The 18,461-nt window shown below is 39.7% G+C and overlaps 1 long non-coding RNA gene across 1 annotated transcript; it reads right to left on the reverse strand.

The window, feature by feature from the left end:
• Nucleotides 1-2,759: 2,759 nt before the first annotated feature.
• Nucleotides 2,760-4,447, reverse strand: LOC133022183 (uncharacterized). The gene is made up of 3 exons (XR_009682999.1): nt 4,266-4,447; nt 3,992-4,052; nt 2,760-3,657 (listed from the first exon to the last, which is right to left on the reverse strand). It is a non-coding gene; the product is annotated as an uncharacterized LOC133022183 (long non-coding RNA).
• Between the last annotated feature and the right edge of the window lie 14,014 nt (nt 4,448-18,461).

Raw genomic sequence — 18,461 nt, forward strand, 5'->3', positions numbered from 1 at the left:
TTCACCATATACAGTTGTAAAAGGCATGCCAACAGCAACCACCCTATGTTAATGAGTGCAAATACAGCTCGGCCACTGATCCATTACATTCATAACATTCAGAGAGCTCCAATCTTCACACATCTGCTCAAACTGCTCTTTTCAATACTACTCAGTTACTATAACACACACCTTTACAATCACTTGATCTTATCTCCCTTCGTCACAAACATCATTCATTACATGCTGTCACTTGTTCCTCCCTCTCTCTCTCTCTCTCTCTCTCTCTCTCTCTCTCTCTCTCTCTCTCTCTGTCTATGTTCAGTTAAAACATCCACAAAGTTATAACCATCCTCTGCATGATTCAGCATAAACATGTTCATGCGACAAATATCCAGCTCTCAGCAGAAAGTACTAAGCTCCCTGCTTTGCAAGCCGCATACACTACAATTCCCATCCTTGGCTCCAACCGGGAGACAAGGTAGCGGGGAGCAGTATCTCAATAGCATTTACATTTTAAAGGAACACACTCACAAACAGGCCACTGGACCTCAAGATCCGGCTTCATACCGTGGTTTCTTGGCATTTAGTTGAGTACATTACCTGACATATATTCGAGGAAATACAGACCAGACAGACACGCAGCAGAACAGAGTCGTTCCGCAACCAAAGCCAGTGTGGCCCAGGCTTGATCAGGGCTCTTCATACAGAGTTGAGAAGGGTGTTGTGGTACTTCATTATAAAAAATGGAATGATAGTCAAGGAGATAAAGCCGTATCAAATGAAATTGCAATTTGGACTTGAGGAGATGGAACTCAGCTATGATGAACTGTGGCCTAATTAAAACCCTTGGCGCCACCAGCTGTTTATTGTCATGCTTCCAATATTCGCAAAACAGCGGATTGAAAGACATCTAATCACTTTGTATTTTGAAGATTTTCTGGAAATTCAAATGTGCTTAATATAGATGTCAACTAGTCTGACAAAGGGAGACATATGTGAACAATTTTTAATTTATTGATTTTAAAATTATTTCAGTTGTAAAATGCTGGAAATTCATATTGTTGCTCTCCAGCTGCATCATGACTGTTTTCATCCAGATTATTGATAGAAGAGAAATGTGTTCTGTTGAAAAAAGGAATAATCTATTTTACCCATTAGGTTTAAACTGATGTAACCATTTATGACTAATGATCTGCTGTTCGTATCTATATGGAAGGCTTTCATTATATTGTGTCTCTCAATTGTGTACTTGTTTACTGTATCTCTACACTTCGGCATCTGTTGCATCTCATTTCCTCCACTACCCATCAATCTAGGAAATAATTGGCAAGTTTGATAGACAGAGTGGATTACAAGCATTACTCCAACAATGATGGTGATTTTCTGCCACTACCATTAATATGATGATTCTGTTGTTCTTAAAGCCTCATACAGTCTGTGGGTGTGTAGAATATAATTATAGCCCTTCATTATACACATAAATAGATGAAAGGGAGCAAGTGGGAGAGGAAGAGGAGGAGGAATGTCTTAGCAGAATGCTAAATGATGGAGGATATACTGAAAAATGTTAATGCTTATGAGAACAGAAAACAAAACAGAAGAGGCTTAATAGTGAGGAATCGGAGAGAGCAAGGCAAGTAGGGCAATAGAATAGAGGAACAAGGGCGGTGTAGGGAGTAGTAATCCACTTGTCACATGTCAACCAAAGTGACTTCTCCAGACAGCTAGGGATTATTCCACTTACTCTGGTAATACACGTTTGTAAAAGCACAATGTCATTTTCCTCTTGTCCCAACAACCACTCAAGAGACGATGGAGCTGGCCACCACCAGTCTGCTGGCAACCAGGATTCCACTTATTACTATGTGCTCATATGTCCTTGTGACAATCTGTAACAGGAAAATACTAACTTATTGTGAACAGGTTATTGTTCAAATTCTTCTGTTAGTCTTCAGAATGCAATATAGAACAGAATTTTTAAATATTCCTTAATAATCTTGACGGCTTAGGAGAGGCAAAGTGAAAGTTGCACATCTAGCTGTTGTCCCAGAAAAAAAGCTAGATGAATGGAATGCAGTCAAATATAATAATTTTTTTTTAAAGTTTTTGAATGTTACGTAAAATTACATTACATGTAATTTTGCAGACGCTTTTATCCAAGGGGTTCAGTATCTTGCCCAAGGACACTTCGGCATGCAGATGGGGAAGAGTGAGGATGAACTGCCAACCTTCTTGTTGGAGGACGACCACTCTACCCCTAATATATATATAATAATATATATATACCAGGGCTGTGTGGCCTAGGGGTAGAGTGTATACACTGTTAAACCTGACAAGCTAGGTCAACTCAAACCGTTTGCTGAAACTGATTGCCTTGAACCATTTAAGTTTATTAACTCAAACAATTTAAGGTTTACAAATTATTTGATTTAAGCAAAAGTAACTCAAATATTTATTGATGAGGCAACTTGAGTAACTAAAGTTAATATTGCCGATCCCTATAAGTTACCTGACCTTAAATCTATTTAGAATTCTATACTCATATGCAGTATTTACACACACTTATTTACAATGTGTTGACAGAATGTAAGTGAATTAAGTAAGACCAACTTAAATGAACCTTCTTTATACAAATGTTACCACTTAAGTTCAATTTACTTAGTTGTCTTCCATTCAAGAAAATGATTACATAGTAGTTGTGATAACTTAAAACTTTATTATGGCTACTCAGTTCATTTGATGAAACTGATTGCCTTAAACATTTTAAACTCTATTAACTCAAAATAAAAACACCCACATGAGTCAGTTTGAGCAATTCATTTTGTTGTTCACATTTCAATGCAACCAGCTACTGAAATTCAAAGGAATATCTCTCAGATTTTTCACATATGCAATCTTAAAGGCTACAGCAGACTAAGCACATTATTATGCCCATAACGATGTACTGAACATAAAGCAGGGCACATTTTAAGTAAACAGTTTAAAGGTATAGTTCATCCAAAGTGTCAGTAACTGACAAAATAAAACATTTTTAACGTCAACATTTGGATACCCTTGGATTCCGTGCCAATATTGTTTTACAATGAAGCTGTTGAATTAAATGTTGTATACATTAACATTTATATGCTGGAAATGACAATGAAATGAGGCTCATATAAAAAATAATATAAATATAAATTACAAATATTTTCAAGTGGTAAAGAAGAGAAGTGTGAACACCACAGAAGCAATCCAAGATTAGGATCTATTTTAACACAAAAATCTGAGGTGCCATAGTTTACTCTATATACATGTCATTAGCTACCAGTATTTGGCATGCAAGCAAAAAACGATGCTGACATTCAACATGATAAGCTAATAACAACCTACTCCAGCTCATTTCTCAAGGACTGCAACTTAGCTTCGAGCTGCTTTCTCCCATCATCAAGATTTAACAGGACAACCTGGATGAACTCAAAGAAGCCACTCAGCTTCTCAGGGTAGCTCAAATGTAGAGCATAGATCAGTCCACACAAAATTACCAGTGAATCAGTTCAAGATCTGTGAGACATTACAACTTGATTTGAGAACGATCAACACATGATGAGTTTCAAAGGGAACTCCTGCAGGCACCTCCGCTTCATCCACCACTGCAACCAGAGCCACTGCTCCCTCCTGGGTTGCCTCCATCTCATCCTGAAAAGGGAATACATGTCCAGTGTAGTTGAGTGTACTTTTACAAACCATATAATATGATTGCTGTGTGGACCATTACCTTTGAGTTGTTCATATAGTGAGGGCAGAGTTCTGGATTGGGTATATTTTTGTTGCTTATATTTTTCTCAAAATAGCTGATTAAGACATTAGTTACAGATACAACATATTATGTTACTTTTAAAAGTTGGTGTATGTAATCATTCCTCCTGCATACTGCACTGCCTGGTTCGGGCATATGTTATGACTGAACAAATACAAAAACATCTTTGGAAATAGATTGAATTAAGTTAAAATGCACTCATTATCTACTCACCACTATGCTAATGTTTTAGGGGTAAACAGCGTTGCAGCCAAATCCAATACAACTGGAGTAACTGAAACAGAAGAAAACAACAGTAATTGCCTCCATAATGCTCCTGTGGTGTTATCTAATCATAGTCATCTAAGTGTCCACAAGCCTGTACATTCAAATTCAAGTCGAGACGGCGTCCTTTACACCTTGTTTTGTAGCCTAAATGTCAGCTTCCGGAAGTAGTGATGCTAACGCATCCAAGACATGAAGAGCAGCAATAAAAGAACCACGTTACCTTGCGTGGAGGACGTATCGTCACGGGGTTCTCCGTCAGTAGTGAAGTCTGTCCAGCAGAAAGCTCTTCGTGCAGATCTCTTCCATCACGCCGGTGCCAGGTGCAAACCTCGTGCTGACCGGCTCGAACCGGTCACGCCCCCCGTCCCCGTCGGTACCGTGTGGTTACCGGAAGTGATCAGACTCACAGGAAGGTGACGGAGAGAGTTGAATGAGTCTGTAAACGCTCAAATGGCTTTTCCAAATATCTGACTCAGTTTCCTCCCGGGCCTCGCTGTCTCTGGTTCTGCTGTGAACTGGCCGTGGATCCGCTTCACCTCAGCGGGTCAGCTCACCTGAGGTCATCGGCTTAAACCACTCACCTCTTCCTGTGTCCCTTTCAGAGTAAAAGCACTCTCGCGTTTCTGTTGACTGAGTCGATTAATTTATTTTAACAAGGTTTTATTGTTGCAGGAGCGGAAAATGAACGGACTAATAACTTAGAGTCTTGACGTTTACTTGCGTATAGAGCATAGACTTATAAGAGCCGTGCTTTTATTTCTGGACTATAAAATACGATAATGATTTGGGATGGAAAATAGTTTGGAAATCACAAACAGAAGTTGACCCCCCCTCGCCCCATCCTTCAACACTCCAAAATATTAAAAGATGTATAAGACAAGGAAATTAAAACAATATTATATAAATATATATATATGTTTTTATATATATATATATATATAACTTTCACATGTACATATGCTACACAATGAATCACGTATAATATTAGTTGGCAATTAATTTTCTGTCAATCAAGTTGTTAAAAATACCTGCTTGTACGTTATGTAATTAACATCCTCACTTAGGTTCCACTTTGGAGGATTATTAAAGATGATCTGGATGCATACTTATCCAAAATATGATGATTTATAAACAAAAACAAAAATACTATTTAAAATCCTAAGAAATAGGAAGCAGCCCATGGGAATTGCATTTTTTGTAATAGTATAAAATCAACTTAAAGAAAATGAGTCATTGAAAAAAATGTCGAATTTAATCGAACTCAAAATAACTAAGTTATTACTTCAATAATTTACTTTTGAGTTCTGTTAAATTATTGATATTAGTGGTCTCAACTTTTTTTGAGAATTAAGTTATTGTAACTTACTTCATTAAGTAAGATGTACTGTTAGGTTTTACAGTGTATGTATATAATTGCATCTTAATGTTTCATAATTAATCTTTTAACAAATGTGTTGTGTGTGTTATCACCAGGGGTTTACAGTCAAATAGCAAGAGGTACTTCTTATACACAAATATGGATAGTAAATGTTGTGCAATAGGAGTAGACTTGACGTTGGCTAATTATTAATAATCATGAAATATGATTATTAAAATAAAAATTATCTATCAAAAATAATTAAATTATTAATTGAAGATGATCAGTAATCAAATAACAATAAAACCACATTAATGAGAAAATAGGAATTATCAATTAGAAAGTACAAGCTATCAATTAACAATGATAAGGTTATCAACCAAGAATAATGAAAATAATTAGTCAAAACAATAAAATTATCAATTTAAGAATAATACTATCTATATTAATAATTGAGAAAGGGGGGCACCACCCTGGTTTCCCAGGGACCAACGATGTCAAGCTATAATTATCAGTCTCATAATGATAAATGTCAAATTAATAATGTCAATATTTTAATATTAACGATTACTTAATAAACAGTGAAGGCTTCTAAGTTCGAGCACAGGCAATCATAATCCAGCTGCAATCACACACTTCTGCACAAATAATCACAGACTACAGATACTTTAATTACAAAAGTATTTATTAAAAAGGGGAAATAAAGTTATAATGTTATTCAATGATTTATCATTTTAACAAGCTCCGATATTTCAAAGATAAACACAGCAGCAGCACTTATCACAATTCAGAAAATACATGGACAACCTGCGGTCTACCTATGTATGTCTGTCTGTGTGTGTGTGTCTGTGTCAAAGTGTCTCTCTGTGTGCTTGTGTCCGTGTGTGTGTGTGTGAAATAAAGTTAGTGTTATTTAATGATTCATCATCTTAACAAACTCCCATATTTCAAAGATAACAACAGCAGCTTATCACAATTTAGAACACGCATGTAACCTCTGGTCCATCTATGTGTCTCTGTGTGTGTGTATCTGTCTGTGTCTATCAATGTGTGTGTGTGTGTGTGTGTGTGTGTGTGCGAGAGAGAGAGAAAAAGAAGGGGCGTGGCGATGACGCGTAGTGACATCACATCTAAGATGGAGGCCGATCATGATTCGTGGAATCAAGGCCTAAAAACTCTCAAAATGGCGGATTGACTACAAAACAAGATGGCGGAGCCGTTATGAATATAGAGCCAGGATGGGAGGAGAGAGAGAGCGGAGGCGTGGCAATAATAGACTCAAAATGGTGGGTTAACTTGCGTTATTCAAGATGGAGTCTATGTTAATGACACCATGTGGCCGGAGCGCACACTGGTGGTCATCACATGAATTACACAAAGGGAATTTTAGACAAAGAGAATTCTTATCTCTGCTTGGCTTTGGGGGCCGAATGGTTTCCAGATGTGTTCAGCCTCTCTAAGCATAGATTTAACTATGTGACATGACCTGTATTATAAATACAGGTCAGAAGTGTGTATAGGTCGGTTTAGAAGGAGAGAGAGAGAGAGAGAGAGAGAGAGAGAGAAAACATGTAAGGAGAGTTCAAAGAAGCTCTTAAAAACACCGTCAGCAACAAGTTACATTTACTTTACCGCTCAGCACTCAAACGGCGTTGTGTGCTGAAGTCTGACGGTAAAATCTCTGTAAGGTTCTTCAGACGGGAACGAGTGCAACCGGAGACGTTTAGTCACGGCGCTTAAAAACTGTGGCACAAGGCCGTAACCGGAAATGAACCGGAAGTAGCCGAATCGTCGTGGCTAAACAATGAGACACGGAGATCCCACAAACAAATACACTCAAATATTAAACAATATGCTACGTATCTGCCCAGATAATCAAGTCTCTTACTGTACAACCCTCGCGATGTGCCTGCGACTCGGCGCGAATGTGTCGGGGGCCAGTGAATCACGTGGTCTCTCTCACGAGCGGAGCTCCGGAGCTCGCCGCTGGACCGGAAAAGGGGGCGAATTCCTCGTGCTCCTTGACGGAATGAAACTTCGTCTTTCTTCTGTAACAGCGGAGACCGTGCTGCTTTACAGGAACGGAGTGGATTGTCTCATACTCCTCAGCGGGATGAACGTCGCGCTTCTGCAGGGAACGGCTTTGTGGAAGCCGTTTGTGGATCGTTGGAAAAAGGAAAGTCTATGGAAGTGTCAGAGTCCGTCCAGCGGGGCACTTCCTGTTTCGATCTTTCAAGTTAAAACAGGAAAGGTCCTATCAAGATAAAACTTTGACTGAGATAAAAGAAAATGAAACGACTTCAAATAAAATGATATTAAACAAACGTCTAATCGCCTCCTTAGTTACTGAGTCGTGTGGTTAGACCTCTTGAGGTCAGAAAACAACTTGAGCAGCGTGGAAAAGAAGAGGACAAAGAGAGTCTCTTAAAAATACCGAGTTAACTAGTAGAACCCCGAGGGGTTCTGTTGTTGCTGGGGCATCTGGGTGAAGAGAGAGAGGTTTCTGTGAGCTCAGCCTTTTTAAGTCATGTACCTAGGTGACTCCCCCCTGGGAGGAGGGGTCAGGGGTCAGTGTGGCCCCCGGCCAATTGAATTGTCAGGATTTGGCCCCCAGGGGCGGGCTTTCAGTGGGGACCCAGGAAGTGACCTGCTGCCACATGGTGATAACAGCTCCATGCTGGATTTCTAATGTAAGGGGTTACCCGAGCCTGGCCTAAGGTTTTACGACTCTTTGTTCTATGTCAGATCACTGGGCCTTGCCCAACATAAACATGGCATGGGTCACCCCAACCTTTAAATGTCAAGTCATCTCCCTTTCTGTTCTGCCTGGATGAAAGTGTCTGACCAACTGTTGTCTCCTCAGGTTTATCTGTTGGACACAACACATTTTAAACGGCACAAGGAAAGCTTTACTTCCACATAGTATACACATGTCTCTGTAATTCTATGTTTATCTAACGTGTGGGAAAAAAGATTGAAATTTGAATTTGATTATATTACTTTTATTGACTTAGAAAGAAAAGAAAAGAAAGACAAAATATCAAAACATCTTTAGTGTGATGACAGAGACAAATATTACCTTGAGTTTCTTTTGTATTAACTACATGGATAACTTTGGGACCTATAAAGGTAGCCTAAAGTAAAGTAAGGGTTAAAAAAGATGCTTCTCTCAACAAGCAATTGATCTGAATGAAGGGTAGTTTACTACAAGTGTTCTTGTATTTAATTTGTATCAACATCAACAACATGTTTATAGTCATCAACAGAAAACTTGAACAGGACTCAAACAAAAGCAGAAGATATTCAGATATTCAAGGATGGATTGAACAAAGTGTGTTGGGCTGAAAGGTTTTCTATCCCATCATTGATTCAGTTCATAGCATGTCAGAGACTGGTTAATGACTATGAACAAATGCTTTTCAAAATTAATAGTTCAACTTATACTAATTATTACAGCATCATACAGCTTTGGCCTGAAGGCTCAGCCAAACTACAGCTGGAACGAGGAAGACGCAAAACAAAGCACCTGTTTATCACTTTTCTTTCCACCAACAATTAACATAACAAATTGATATATTTTGGTCAAGGAACTCAATGACTGTATGAATTTTCTTTCAGCTGATGTCTTAGTTGTTTACTTTTTTAAAGCTGAAAGTTTAGATCAAGCAGTCTGTGATTCAATTCAGTGCTCAGCCTATAAGCACATCTAAATGCATGTAAACTAAAAGTTCTTATGGCACTCATGGTTCTATTATCCCACATCGTGTTTTTGACTAGAGTCTAGTCAAAAAGACTCTAGTCACTAGACCATTGTGACTAAGAGACATGTTGAGTTGCAACCTCATAGATAGAATCAAACTAGTCTGCTTCTAAGAGGGAGGATATTTTAATTTCAAAATGACAGACCCCTCTTGTACGATTATGAACATGGTTGCCATTATTGTAGATTGTGAGCACATACAATTCACTGGACTGATTTAGCAAAACCACTGGTATCACCCTTTGAGTAAACCAGTGTGTGAAACTGTCACGATTATTCATTTAATACAGACCTAGAGTCACCGTCCATGATTACAGAGTGGGACACTTCAGGGGAATGTTCAAAAACTGCACAAGATTGTTTAACAAATATTGACACTGTGAATATAAATTATTCAACCCTAATTGACTTCTGCTTGAATAATTGATGGTAAGAGGTAGGAGAGGGCTTGTACTGGAGGAGGGAGGAAGGGTTATCACAGCTTGACCATGTGAATCAGACTCTGCAAACTAAACTCAGGCTGCAGAACTTAATACGAGCAGACAGGTGAGTGTACACAGAAAATACCTCCTGTCGCTCAGTCGTCTGCCTGTCTGCCTCCACACCCAATGAAACAGCTCAGATTATTGGTGATCTGAAATACGAAACTGTCTAGGTAAGACAGCTGACTCAGATTGTCTTCCTAGTTGCAGCATTTTTTTTGTTTATTCAGTTAATGTGGTGATGCAGAGAGTGTTCACCTTTCACATCAATATGTCTAGCCTTATACGCTGCTGACCTACAGCGACTTTATGTTCTTATGTTCTGTGCCAAGTATTTAAGATGGAAAACAGTTTCACTTGGATCCCCTCCACAGCGCCATTGTCAGACGGTTGGTCTGATGGTCAAATAATTTCTGCAGAGTCAGAGGAACAGATAATGGTAATGGTAATCTCTTCTGCTGAATTTGTAGAGTTGGTAATTTTGTAGAGTTGTTCTGAGTGGTGAATTATGAAAAGACATTTTAACAGCTTTATCAAGTGCCCAATAGTTCTCAGACTCTCCTGTCCTCCTATTTTATGTCATAATACGTTTGTTCTGGGTTTTTAATGATTTCAAAAGAGCTTTCAGTTCTAATGAAGAGAAGTCTTTGTACAACATGATATACAATGTTTTACTGTTTAGGTTCAACATATTAACATGTGATGATGTATTGATTAGATGAAACTAAATACTACTTTTTGCTGCTTAAGGCAAAGTCCAACCTGAAACATGTCAACATTGAGTTCATGTTACTGTAGTTTTCAACTAAGCCCATTTAATTTAAATAAAGTTATCGATATTTTGGAAGATTTTATTAAAAATAATAGCCTATGGACCTTTAGCCTTTGCTGTTTACACTGTCTCAAAAGATATTTAGACAATATATTTACTTATTTTAAGGCTATACCAAAAATAAAACTTTTAGTATTATCAAATAGATGTCATGGGTGTTTTTTCTACAATCTGTATAACAACCCACCTTGACTGTAACATTTTCTCTATGTGTTTCCTATCTTTGTGATGGCCATCCCTGCCCTGATTGATTTTACGTGTTTAATTTACCCAATTTTACTTCTCATGTGATTCGCTTGAGTTTTCTATGTTACTGAATATTGTACTGAGTGCCTGGAACCTGTGTGTGTTTTTTTACTGCTCATGCCTTCCAACTAGTGTCTGCATTGAGGTCTTCCCCTCTTGTTTTGAGATATTGTCAGCTACAATGACCTCAGAAAAAAACAGAAGCAGTGATTTTTGTGCTAAGTCATGTAAATCCAAAAATGTGTTTCTGAAATGTCTGAAAAAAAGAAAATGGCCCTTCAATCTCTGTTTTTTGTCAGGTCATGCATCATTCCCCCACACTGTCCCTTCAGTTCCCCAGGCTGGCGGGCACAGTGATGTCATTCAAGGCAGAGAAAGATGAGAGGTTCTGCTCTGTCGACTATACCGGCGAGCTGTGCGATACCTTAGCTCTCTCACTCTCACCAGCTACAATGAGGTTCCCACACACGAGGCATCGGATTTGAGTCTCAGCTTTGCCTCCTCGCCTTTCACCATTCATCCTCAACGCTGATAAGAAGGGAGAAAAAGACAAGAGTGGGTGGGGGTGGCGAGGAAACAGAAAAAGAGGCTGAGAGGGAGTAAAAAAGTAAGAGCTATTAGAGTGAAAGAGAAGCAAGATGAATGGAAGGAAAAAAAGAGAGGCACTTGGGGAAGAGAGAAGGAACAACAAAGAAAGACCGCGTGAGGAAAAAGGGGTGCAGGGAAAAGAAAATGACGAGAAATGATTCGATTGAAAAGGAGGGGAGAATGAGGGGAGTCAGCGTAAAGTGGAGAGAAGAAACGATGCCAGATACAGGCAGTAGGGCTGTTGAGTGTGTTTGTGTGTGAGGAGCGTCGGTCAGTGGGTTTGCAGATCTAAGGCTTCCCGACGGCAGGAGGGAGACCAGACCTGAAACAACCTGACACAACCGAAACACTCTCTCTGGCTACTGGAGACCTTTTTCTCATGTCTTAGGCTCTAACACACACACACAAACCAACACATACACTCCCAAACAAGCAAACATGTTTAAAGGTGCCTGTGGAGGTTTTGACTACTAGCAATGTTTTGGTGACATTTCTCTCTACTAGCAGATGCACAGGAGAGCCAAGGTGAGGAGAAACACAAATATGTAACCGCTCATGTTGATATGACTCTGAACTGCTCAGACTATATAACAGAAGCCACAGTCCAGTCTGTCAAGGTTAGTAGAAAGCTATTCAATATTTCCAACCTCAGCTTGGTGGCCAGTGTACTGTTTGGATGCTATATATTAAGATGACTGCATTTCCAACAATGTTAGGAACAGGATGTTACATTTCTTTAGACGTTTGGCCCTGGCTGTGAAATTGGTTTGACACCAAATCGAAAGAGATCTTGAAGAAAAGAACCAGATGGAGATTTTAAACCGTTCTTCAGTTTGAAGGTCAACCTCTGTGTGGTGTTTATAATTGTATACAATGTGTTGAGTGACACATGCCCAGATGCTCCACTGCCTGCTTCAATAGGTAGTTGCTTTCCTTCATAAATAAAAAGTCTTAAATGTGGTCAGAATTATGCAAAACAACTACAGTTCAGTGTTAATTTCGTTGACGATAACGAAAAATATTCGTTAACGCCCCTTTTCCAATGACTAAGACGAGACGAAGACGTAACGAAATGGATCTTTGAAAATAAAAACTATGACGAAATCTATTTTAATTTTCGTTAACGAGACGAGACGAAACGAAAATGTTGGCGGTTGACTAAGTCACAACAATTTTTAAAAACATAATCGTATCAGGCCGTCATGAAGTACCCGGAGGGGCGAGTGTGTGTGTCTGTGTGTGTGTGCGTGTGTGTGTGCTGCCAGACAGCGCACCGGTCCCGAGGCTCCGCCCCCGCGCACTCGCTCAGAGAGACAGTGAGATCAGAGCTCGTTCATGTGAAGCAGGCCGGTCACTGACTGACCGGCTGCTTCTTAACTATGGAAACAGTGAAAACACAGAGTTTCTCTGGTCTCAGCTGCTCTGAGATCAGCGCTGCAGCTTCTGGATCAGAGCAGAAGCTGCAGTTGGTTTCTACCGAGCTCCAGCTTCTGTGTCCGCCTCCAGTCTGATCTGCTTTCAATTTTTGTTTTCACATTTCGCCAACTAAAATATATAGGCTGCAGCTATATGTTTTTATTTATTTCAAAATAGGGTACTTCTTATTTCATACATTTCCCACAAATATGGGGATGACTCAAATAACCCTACGTAGTTTAATTTATTTCAAAGTAGGCCTACACTTGCCTGTGTATTTTCTTCTCCTCTTCATAAGCATTTGGTGTTTCCCTTTGTTGTAACAGGTAAAAATAAATAAAATGTCAACAGTTTTCTTTATTGTTGTTCTATAATTTAATAAATGCAATAATCTACAGATTAGTATAGTATAACTTTATATCAAATTTTATCAGCTTTGTTATCAAATATGTTTTGCGGCTCAAGACAAATTTTATTTGGGGGAAGAGGGGGCAAAATGGCTCTTTTAATAGTAAAGGTTGCCGACCCCTGCTATAGACCTATAGGAGGGACATCTAATGGACAACCTAAGTACTGCAAGCTAGACTAGTACGCAGTTGTAGACACAACACAGGGGGTCCCTGGACCTGAGAAGGGAAGATAAGGAGTTTAATGTGGCTATTAAATGTGACTAAAACTAGACTAAAATGTAATTTGTTTTCGTCGACTAAAACTAGACTAAAATGTAATTTGTTTTCGTCGACTAAAACTAGACTAAAATGTAATTTGTTTTCGTCGACTGAAACTAGACTAAAATGTAATTTGTTTTCGTCGACTAAAACTAGACTAAAATGTCATTTGTTTTCGTCGACTAAAACTAGACTAAAATGTAATTGGTTTTCGTCGACTAAAACTAGACTAAAACTAAGAAGGATAAAAATGACTAAAACTAGACAAAAACTAATATGCATTTTCGTCAAAAGACTAAGACTAAGACTAAATCAAAAATAGCTGCCAAAATTAACACTGCTACAGTTTCATCCTAATGCTGACAACTCCATCTGCTGAGGAAGAAACCCAAAGGTCAGTGCCCTATGCAGGCCGTACAGACACACTCTGCATCCCAACATGTAAGTTAACTATGATTATAGAAATGTTGTCAAATTCTGTCTCTCTGTGTACGAGTTAATCATCTGTGAGGGAAAGCCAAAGCTCACAATTTAGGTGCTCACACTTTTTCAGACCATTAAATGTGACCCAGCTCGACCGATCTTCAAGATGACCTGGCTGCTCAGACTGTAGGTTACCCGTCAGCTGCTCCAGACTGCTCTTGCTATTGTCAAAGGCTATCACAAAGCAAACAAGGGGGAAACGCAGTCTCATGTTCCATTCTGTTGACCAAGACGTCTAATAAAAAGGCACCAAGATTTTACTCTGATATGTTGGTCGAGATAGCAAGAGGAGGAAACATCAAACAGGCAGGTATGCTGTTGCGACAGCTTAAACAACCTCTGTAACCTGTCCATATTATGTATTGTGTTGCCATGTCCTGGTTAGGTGTATTTCAAGGGACTTCGGGGTCCCAAGGGGACCTTCACAACTGTTGTTGTTGTAGACGAGGATAATCAGCCCCTCTCAGGGGCCGCTGACAATAACCTGCTTGGCCCACTTTTCACAGAAATTTCATACTGAAGCAGTAAGAAAAAAGGCCCTTGAATTGGAAAATTGTCGCATGGCTATGCTTCAACTGTGTTAGTGTGTGTGTGTGTGATTTTTTTTACAGTTTGTGGTTTGTCTGTTTGTAGGATCCTGGCTGCAAATCAATTTCCCTGAAAGGGAAAATTAAGATACTTTAAACTTGAACTTGTTATGACCCAGAAGATAGCCAACTAAAGTTCCTGACCGTTGGGCAGGGGAATGTGATCACTTCTCTCCCATGTAAACTCCACAACAAATTATGTGAAATTTGGTCCAGAGTCGTGCGTTTCAGGAATTGGTTCAGAAATGTGCTCAAATAATACTACACATGCCCAGATATAGAATGTAGAAAAGACAAAATAAAAAAAAAACAGTAAGCCATTCTGTTTGACGTTACCTTCAACACCCTGAAATGCCAAAAAAGTTTGCAAAATACAGACAATAAGCGTTAGAGATCAAGAGTGGCAAATATGTTTGTCTCAATAGATCTCACAAGAAATAATAGAATCATTTACATTCTACAAAAGTGATAATAAAGATAGTTAAGTGATAATTTGATAAATAATCAAGCTGGTCCCTAATCTGTACCTCTTAACTTGAATGGAAATGTAATGGTGGTGTGGGGCTTATCACTGTCACTTAAAAGCCCAAAAGGCCCTGGGGTTGTTTTATTTGGGTGGCCCAGCCTCAACATGAACGGTTAATGTCCCAACTCACACACACACACATGCACACACACTCACACACACTTACTACAGAATGGTGGTTCTTCTACGAAAGTGGATTAGTCTCCACAATGCTGTCCATTATTCCCAGTGGAATGTGACTTCTTGGGTAAAGGGGAACCCCTCAGTAAAAACCTTCAACTATTTTCACTTTTTAAAAACAATATCATCAATCAAGGCAGGTGGGCAGCTGTCAGGGGGCCAGGAATGCCCCACTTAGCCGTCACATGGTGGTGATTATTGTGTTCATCACTGTGGGGGATGACAGAGTGCCCTAAATAATGTGCGTATTGTCTCTGCAGGCAATGCCGCTATTGATTAGGCCATCGACAAACAATGACATTAGATAAGCTGTTTTTGTCTTGTTATTGACATTCAAATTAAAACTGTATAGTTAAAAATGTTTTGGACATGAATATGAGGGACATGAACACGTGATCAGAAGGTGAGGCAGCTGAAATTAAGATGTACTATAGATTGAAGGAGCTAATTTCAGGGGAAAGAATGAATAAATTGACTATTACAGACCTGCAGCTGGAGGGTGTGAGATGAAGCAGGGAATATTGTTTCTAATGAGTCGGCTGCAACAATGGCTAAATTGCCTCTGTCATGAGAACTATTTTTTTCTCTCGTTCAGCTAATGGCTTGGTTGAACTGAAATATGTGGACTAGCAAGTGCTTTCCAATTTTGTTGCATAGCTTATCACAAATCACCTGCGGACATCAAGCAAGGGGGCACAGCAGATTCATTAAACTAATAAACACCTGTTTACAGCTCTAGAAATGTGTCTAGTTGCATCATGAATCAACATAAGGTACATGACACACATTTAAAAAGGGATGTAGGTTATGAAAGAAGTAAGTGAAAGGCCTTAATCTTGTTAAAGCATTTGTTGCCTCTGCATGCTGCCACTGTGAGCAGGCTTGATCTGCAATCCATTACTTTCACGTACTTTGCTTTTTGACTTGGAAAGGGAAGCAATGAAGAATATTTAACAGCCAAGAATATAAAGAGCCAGTTTGGCTCTAGAGCATCTGTCTGTGAGAAGCTTACCTGAATTTTATAGTAAAATGGGTTTATATTAAAGAAGCGCCACAATTATAGAGAGGAACTTGAGATGTAAAGGCCAGAGATATATTACAATGAATGTGACATAAATAATGCAGACCTAATTCATATCTAATATTATTGTATTTGTGTTTCACAAACAATACATGTCTTTAGTATTTACACACATGAGTAATAGGTGGTGAAAATGTTAAAATTAGACAGCAAATGAGAAAAGCTCCTTTTGAACTTTTTTTTGGTACTTTTAAGGTGTGCAGATTTAACTTGCATGGTGCAAAACCATAATATGGCAAAAAAGAAGAGTAAAGTGAAGGTAAATAGTTGTAGCTTTCCCTGTTTACACTGTTACCAGGGATACTTATGGGAATAATTGTGAAAGGTTAAGGGAAAAAAAACAACCATTACAGTTCTTTTGTTTCTTTTCCCAGCAGTGTGTACTGGATGTCTGTGTAACCTGAATTATGACTATCAAAGAAAGTGGTAATAGTCACACACAAAGTAAATGACTGCATCAACTTAAAGTGACTTATGTTTAAAGGGCCTTATCTTATATCATATTGAAGAACTTGCAGCCAGTTACATCCCTAAATGTCAGAGAGAAATACTGGCTGTACCTTTGCATGTGTGTGTTTCCATGCCACCAGGATCCGGTGGTGGGGATCAGTTGACCAGATGCGGGTGATTTATGGAGAGGCAGAAGCTGCAGTGGAGAGGCCCCCAATGTGTTAAATATTATAAGCCACAGATGGAGCTGCATACGCTCAGATCAGGACTTTGACGCCCCTTTTATCTCCACTTGCAACTCTATTTTTGCATATCCATGCTAGTAAGACATTTTGTGAGGCTTCAAATACTGTCTCACCCTGCACTGACCTCACTGTTGCTTTTTCAACAGGTTCTTCCACCATGGACAGCCTCCCAGCCCCCGTGCCATATGGCTCAAGGATATGAACTGCCAGAGAGGGTGGTATATGTGGGGAGGCCATTTATGTTTCACACAAACAAAGCAACTCAGAGGGCCTCACTGAACAACATATAATAGAGAGGTAATCAGGGACAATAAAAAGACTAAGCTAAAATCAAAATAAACTTTTAGAAGGGGGGTACAAACAGTATATAAGAAATGTCACCAGGCCTGATTAATGCTTTCTCTCCCCCTTTCAACCTATTCAGCTTCTCTCCATCTATGCATCTTTCTATTCCCCATGCCAGCTACCTATCCTGTGACTCAGGCTTCCATTTAATTTGTCCTCCTATCCAATCATTCATCTGCCCATCCACCCTATCCATCCTGGTAAGCATCCATCCATCCATACAATGGTTTATCCAATCCCTCATTAATTTTCCAGCCTACAACACTGCCATCTAACCGTCCATCCATCAATCCAAAAAACGCTTGGTATGTATAGTTCAAACAATCATCTCCGGCACAATCTTTTACGTATTTGCTTTAAATACAACCGCTCAAAAAAATTAGGAAAATACTTAATCGTAACAGTATAACAAAAAGTCAGTTAATATGCAGGGATATCAATCTGTCCATTTAGGAAGAACAAGGGAATGGTTTTGCATGTGCTGGCCACAGGCAGCTGCTCTCTCTTTCCTTCCAGACTAATTCCTCTTTAGTTTTGTGTTCTGCTAGTGTAGTTGTCAATACTGGTAGCATGAGGCTGTACCTGCAGACCAATGAGGATGCACAGGTAGTCCAGCTCCTCCAGGATGGCACATCCATACGGGCAGTCGCAAGAAGGTTTGCTCTCTCTCAGTGCAGTCTCAAGAGCATGGAAGAGATACCAGGACAACAGGAGCAGCACCGCAAGTGCCCTACACAATAACCTCCAGCAGGCTACTGGTGTGCATGTTTCTGACCAAACTGTCAGAAACACAGACTCCATGAGGATGGCATGAGGGCCCCTCGACCTCTAGTAGGACCTGTGCTCACAGCCCAGCACTGTGCAGCTCGATTGGCATTTGCCAGAGAACACTAGAATTGGCAGGTCTGCCACTGGCGCCCCATTCTCCCCGATTAGAGCAGGTTCACACTGAGCACATGTGACAGGCGTGAAAGAGTCTGGAGATGCCGTGGTGAACGTTATGCTGCCTGTAACATCATCCAGCATCACTCATTTGGCAGTGAGTCAGTGATGGACTGCGGAGGCATAGCCAATGGTACCCTGACGGCTGTTAGGGACCGGGATGAAATCCTCAGAGAGATTGTCAGACCTTACGCTGGTGAGGCCCTGGGTTCCTCCTGGTGAAGGACA

The sequence above is a fragment of the Limanda limanda genome, chromosome 16, assembly GCF_963576545.1.
Source record: "Limanda limanda chromosome 16, fLimLim1.1, whole genome shotgun sequence".
Classification (NCBI taxonomy): Eukaryota; Metazoa; Chordata; class Actinopteri; order Pleuronectiformes; family Pleuronectidae; genus Limanda; species Limanda limanda.